Source organism: Triturus cristatus, chromosome 5_1 (assembly GCF_964204655.1).
Source record: "Triturus cristatus chromosome 5_1, aTriCri1.1, whole genome shotgun sequence".
Classification (NCBI taxonomy): domain Eukaryota; kingdom Metazoa; phylum Chordata; class Amphibia; order Caudata; family Salamandridae; genus Triturus; species Triturus cristatus.
In genome coordinates, this window is record NC_140587.1 from 95,535,450 (window position 1) to 95,541,449 (window position 6,000).

Here is a 6,000-nt window from a genome sequence, read left to right on the forward strand (position 1 = left end):
CCGTGCCACTCTCTCTGAGGAGAGCTGCTAATGGCTCCATGGCAAGGGAAAAGAGCAAAGGGGACAATGGGCACCCTTGCCTTGTTCCCCGCCGGACTCTGATTGTGTCAGAAATGAGCTTGCCCGTGCGAGACCGTACTGTAGGGCGCCGATACAGCAATTGCACCAGTTGCAAATATCCATCTCCCAACTTGTACTTACGCAGGACCGCTGCAAGATAGGGCCACTCAACGAGTCGAAGGCCTTTTCCAGATCCAGCACTTGACAGCCAGACCGTGGCCAGTTCTTCGTTGCGTACTTCTGGCCTACTACCTCGAAGACAACAGCATCCTGGACCCCTCCTAGTCAGGATTCCGCAGCAACCACAGCACCGAGACCACCCTCATCGCCGCCACAGACGACATCAGGACCCTACTGGACAGCGGCGAGACGGCGGCCCTCATCCTTCTGGACCTCTCCGCCGCCTTCGACACCGTCTGCCACCGCACACTACGCACACGACTCCACGATGCAGGGATCCGAGACAAGGCCCTGGACTGGACCTCCTCCTTCCTCTCCGGCAGAACCCAGAGAGTCCGCCTCCCCCGTTCCGATCCAAAGCCTCCGAGATCATCTGCGGCGTCCCGCAGGGATCCTCCCTCAGCCCCACGCTGTTCAACGTCTACATGGCACCCCTCGCACGCATCGCCCGACATCACAACCTCAACATAATTTCCTACGCCGACGACACGCAACTGATCCTCTCCCTCACCAAGGACCCCCTCACCGCCAAATCCAACCTCCACCAGGGAATGAAGGCTGTCGCCGACTGGATGGAGGATAGCCGCCTTAAGCTGAACACAGACAAGACGGAGATCCTCATCCTCGGGCCCAACCCCTCAGCATGGGACGACTCCTGGTGGCCCGCGTCGCTGGAGACTCCCCCCGCACCCACCAACCACGCACGCAACCTGGGAGTCATCCTCGACTCAAAACTCACCATGGCCAAACAAGTCAACGCTGTCTCCTCCACCTGCATCAACACCCTCCATATGCTCCGCAAGATCTACAGATGGATCCCGACAGACACAAGGAAAACAGTCACCCAGGCCCTAGTCAGCAGCAGACTCGACTACGGAAATGCCCTCTACGCCGGAGCCCCAACCAAGCTCATCAACAGACTGCAAAGAATCCAGAATGCCTCTGCACGCCTGATCCTCAACGTCCCGCATCGCGATCACATCACTCCCCACCTGAGGAACCTGCACTGGCACCCTGTCGTCAAAAGAATCTCCTTCAAGCTCCTAATCCATGCACAAAAGGCACTCCACAAGACCGGCCCAGCCTACCTCAACAGCCGACTTTCTTTCTACGTACCCAACAGGAAACTCCGCTCCGCAGACCTCTCCCTGGCTAATGTCCCACGCATCCGCAGAACCACAGCCGGAGGCAGATCCTTCTCTCACCGCGTCGCCAAGACCTGGAACACCCTCCCCCTCATCCTACGACAAACCGAAGACCTTCTAACCTTCAGGAGACAACTCAAGACATGGCTGTTCGACCAGTAGCTGTAGCTCCGCCCCTCTCCCCTCCCTCCGCGCCTTGGAACCCTTGCGGGTATGTAGTGCGCTTTACAAATTGCATGATTGATTGATTGATTGATTGATTGATTCTAAATAGTCTAAGTATATTAAGAGAGGTACTCCTGGTTGGGAAAAATCCGTTTTGATCAGTATGCACCAGAGACGGTACAAACAGGGCTATTCTTTTAGCTAGGATGGAGGCAAGTATTTTATAGTCTGTGTTTAACAGAGCCAGTGGACGGTAGGAGCCCAGGAGTTCAGGGTCTCTTTCTGGTTTTAAGAGGGAGATCAGCATTGCCTCATTTTGCGAGGGTGTGAGTGCTGAGTCTTCTAGTGCCGCTGCGTATACCCTCAACAGTTCTGGTATTAATATGTCTGAGTAGGCTTCATAAAATTCAACCGGTAGTCCGTCCGGACCCGGAGATTTGCCATTCGAAAGGGAGAGAATACTATCCCTTATTTCCTCCGGTAGCAGAGGAGCATCTAGTTCCTCTTGTTGATGCGGCGTCAGTTGCAGCAGTGTTAGGGCGGAAAGAAATTCCTGTATGTCTGCGTCCGTAGCTAGCAGATAAGACCTGTACATCGCAGAATAGTGTTCCACAAAGACGTTGTGGATGTCACGCTGCGCATGCACCGTGACACCTCGTGTATTTCTTATGGACGTCACAGGCATGGTGACTGCATCTTGGCGTATCAGCCACGACACCAGTTTGCCAGGTTTGTCCCCCATGTGATGGGTGCGCGCTGAGTGCGCTGCATAGTTCAAATGGCGGAACCTGTCTAGTAATCGGGAGTGTTCCTCTCTATCTCGCTCCAATGACATGGCGTTGCCCCCTAATGCCTCACTCTCCCCCCGGAGCAATTTATTTTCAAGTTGTGTCAGTTCAGCCTCCAGCTGCCTCCGCATACCCGCCTGTGCACAGAGGCAGTCACCTCTAATCACTACTTTAAACGCATCCCATTCTACCTGTGGCGTTGTGGCTGTATCAACATTTTCTTCAAAGTACTGGGTGATATTAGTGGCCAGCAGGTTTCGAAAGGGTGCATCCAAAAGAACATCTGGTTGCAACCGCCAGGTTGGGATTGGCGGTCGGGGTTGTTCCCACGACACCTCCAACACATGCGGATTGTGGTCCGAATGCGTCCTGCCTAGATAATAGACCGCAGATACATGTGGGAGCAGCTCCTCTGAGAGCATGTAGCAGTCTAACCGCACATGCAAGTCATGAGCAACTGAGTAATAGGGGTATACCCTGTCATGGGGATGGCAATGTCTCCAGATGTCCTTCAGCTGCCATTGTGATGCCCAGCAAGTTAGCGCCTTCATGGCATTGTGTGTGCTTGTGCCCGTAAAGGGCGGAAAGGAGCGGTCCAATGATACGTCCAGTACGCTATTGTAATCTCCCCCCAAGAACATAGGAATACCATGCCATGGTGCTAGGAAGCACGAAATAGTGTCAAAAAAGACAGCCTGCTCTGTATTGGGGGCATATAATGATGCTATGACAACCTGCCGGCCATCCAATGTGCCTTTAACCACAACATACCTGCCCTCCGTGTCTACCAATGAATTTGTGATTTTAAATGGGACACCCGGCCGTACCCATAAAAGCGTGCCTCGTGCAAAAGCCGAATACCCCGTTGCATACAGTTGGCCACGCCAGTGGCGGTGCAAGCATTGGATTTCCATTTTGGCCAGGTGTGTCTCTTGAAGAAGAGCTATTTGTATGTGATGTCGCTTAAGATACGAATATATCTGATACCTGCATGATGGTGAGTACATGCCCCTTACATTCCATGGACCAATTTTAAGTGAAGCCATGGCTCTTGCGAAGTATTAAAAGAAAATGTGCCCTTAGCAGCCCAACAAACACATGTGGTGCATGTGATCCGGCAATGCACGACTTTCCCAGCATTCTGATTTGTGGCATGTTACGCTGTATGAACCGACATACAATAAATTATATCTCACAGTAACACCATAACAATAACATAATCATAAGTAATTCCAAAAGGGCGCAAATGCAACCAGCAATCGTCCAAACTCTCAATAGAGATGACAGTCAAAAATGATCAGGGGGGTGCGCTACGTGCTGCGCACAAATAATTTACAACACGTGTGACCTGTGTCGCAGAGGCTCCCCATCTTCAGGCAGAATGCAGTGTAAAGAAGAAAGTCTGTTTGCACCAGCGCAATGTCACTTGCCAGTTGAACGGTATGAGCTGGAGCATAAGTGTCAGCAGCAAGGTGTGCGATTAAGTCCCACCTTCCCAGCCCAGAGCATGGTGTTACCCCCAGCCTCATGCTAATGCCCGAGATCCCAGCAGTATCCACCATATGTGACTATACTTTGAACGACTACATACCCCCACAGGCAAACCACAGTACCTCTAGTTGTAGTCCAATCAATGACATGGTCCCGCAATGCTCATACTATTATGTCAGCCGTCTGTGGGGTGACATCTGGTTGTTCACTTGAATCTTGCGATTTCTGCAGGCCATATACCCGTTCGTCATCGCTCGATAGGTCATGCTGGCTGGAGTTGGATGCGTCCTCGGTCACCAAAGAGCCGCTGATTTCTGCTACTGCCTGAAGGGCTTCCCGTTGTCTGCTGAGGATCAAATCTGAGTGTGCTCCCACAGCTGGCGAAGGCGTCGTCCGCGCCCCCACAGATCTGCGCTCCCTCCGGCGGCGATGAAATGGGCCCCTCAGCTTCGGCAGAGTCGCTGTTGTGGTAGGGTCTCGAGGTCCCGCGGCAGTGAAGGTGTCTAGCCAATCCTCCGCCTCTTCTGATGTGGTAAAGAAATGCGTTTTGTCATTTGCAACCACACGCAGGCGTGCCGGAAAGAGCAGAGAATATTTCAGGTGGCTTTGCCGAAGATGTTTTTTCACCGCCATGAATGAGAATCTCTATCTCTGCACCTGGATGGTATAGTCCGGAAAAAACATTATTTTATGATTGTCTATGCGGACATCTTGCAGCTTTCTGGTTTCTTGTAGGATTGAGTCCCTGTCTCGGTAGTTGAGAAGTCGGAGAAGTAGGGGCCGAGGATTCGAGCCTGTAGGAGGGGGCCTCGCCGGGACTCTATGTGCACGCTCTATGGCAAAGTGAGGCGAGAGGGTCCCCTCAGGTAGCAGGTCTCTGAGCCATTTTTCCATGTGAGATGCAGGCTTCCTTCCTTGCCAGCATTCCGGCACACCCACTATGCGCACATTGTTGCGCCGTGCTCGCCCTTCAGCATCCTCGGCTCTTTCCTCCAGGAACTCCACACGATTCAATAAGTTCTGCACATGTTTGTCCGTCTGAGCCACCTGTGGTTTGATGTCGGCGAGCGTGGTTTCCAATATGGTGGTGCGATCCTTTAGTTTCCAGTGATCGGCATGTAGATGAGTGAGATCAATGGCCACCTTGTCGATTTTAGACTCCAGGGAGGTGCGGGTCTGATTGATGGTTTCTTTCAGCCTCTCCATTGCAGCAAGCGCCGCGTCCAGTTTATTCGCAGTTTGGTCCGTAAGTCCCTGCTTCGCCATCTTGTCTGATCTAGTCTTGGACGGCAGCGGTGGGGCCTGTGTTCCTCCCGTTCCGGTCCGCGCATGGTTGCCACCCGACATGAGTCGCAGAATATGTACACCAATACTGTTCTGTGTGCAGAGTGACCTCAACACGATGTCCCCAAGGCGTGGGTCTCGCAGCGTGGCACGTGTCGACACTGATGGGTCGTGATCAACAACCGCTCCAAAGCTCGAGACCTCGGTAGCAGGTCTCTCTCGCTATGCGCGGCCACCCCCACCGCAGCACGGCTATCGTCTACACCATGCAAGGACACCTGTAGTTCAATCCCAGCACTGGTCGATTCGGCATGAGGCCTGCCCTGGCGATGGTCGTGCATTCAAAAGTGCAGAGTCTCTATCTAGCCAGCAGCGATCATGTCCTCAGGAAGAATTCACAGGGTATAGGTGGCGGTCTCCAAAGGTTGGAGATAGATCTGGAGTTGGGTGCCACATCCACATTACACAGGCCGCGCCGAGCGGCGGTGTATATCGGCTCCACAGCAAGAAGCCATTGATGTTTGGTGGCGCTTACCGCGTGTGTCCCGGCGGGTACCAACAAGGCCCATCCCAGGGGTCTGCCCGGGTATCTCGTGTCGGACTTTCTAGGTGGTGTGTTAGCTCTGAGGGTGCAGCGGCAGCCAGCGCAACAGTGCATGTCCCGGTTCTGCCATAAGTAGTGGTGGAATGCGTGTCAGGATGGCGTCAAGTTTTCCGTACGGCGCCCGCCCAGGGGATCACCAGCTCAAGTCACCACAGTCACCAGTTGGGGCAGGCTCAGAGTTTCCCCAGATGCCGTCTCGCAGCTCCCACAATGACGCCACCAGCTCCCCCGATAGTGCAAAGCCTCATGCACGTCCCAGCAGGACCCCACCGCCGCTAGTGAT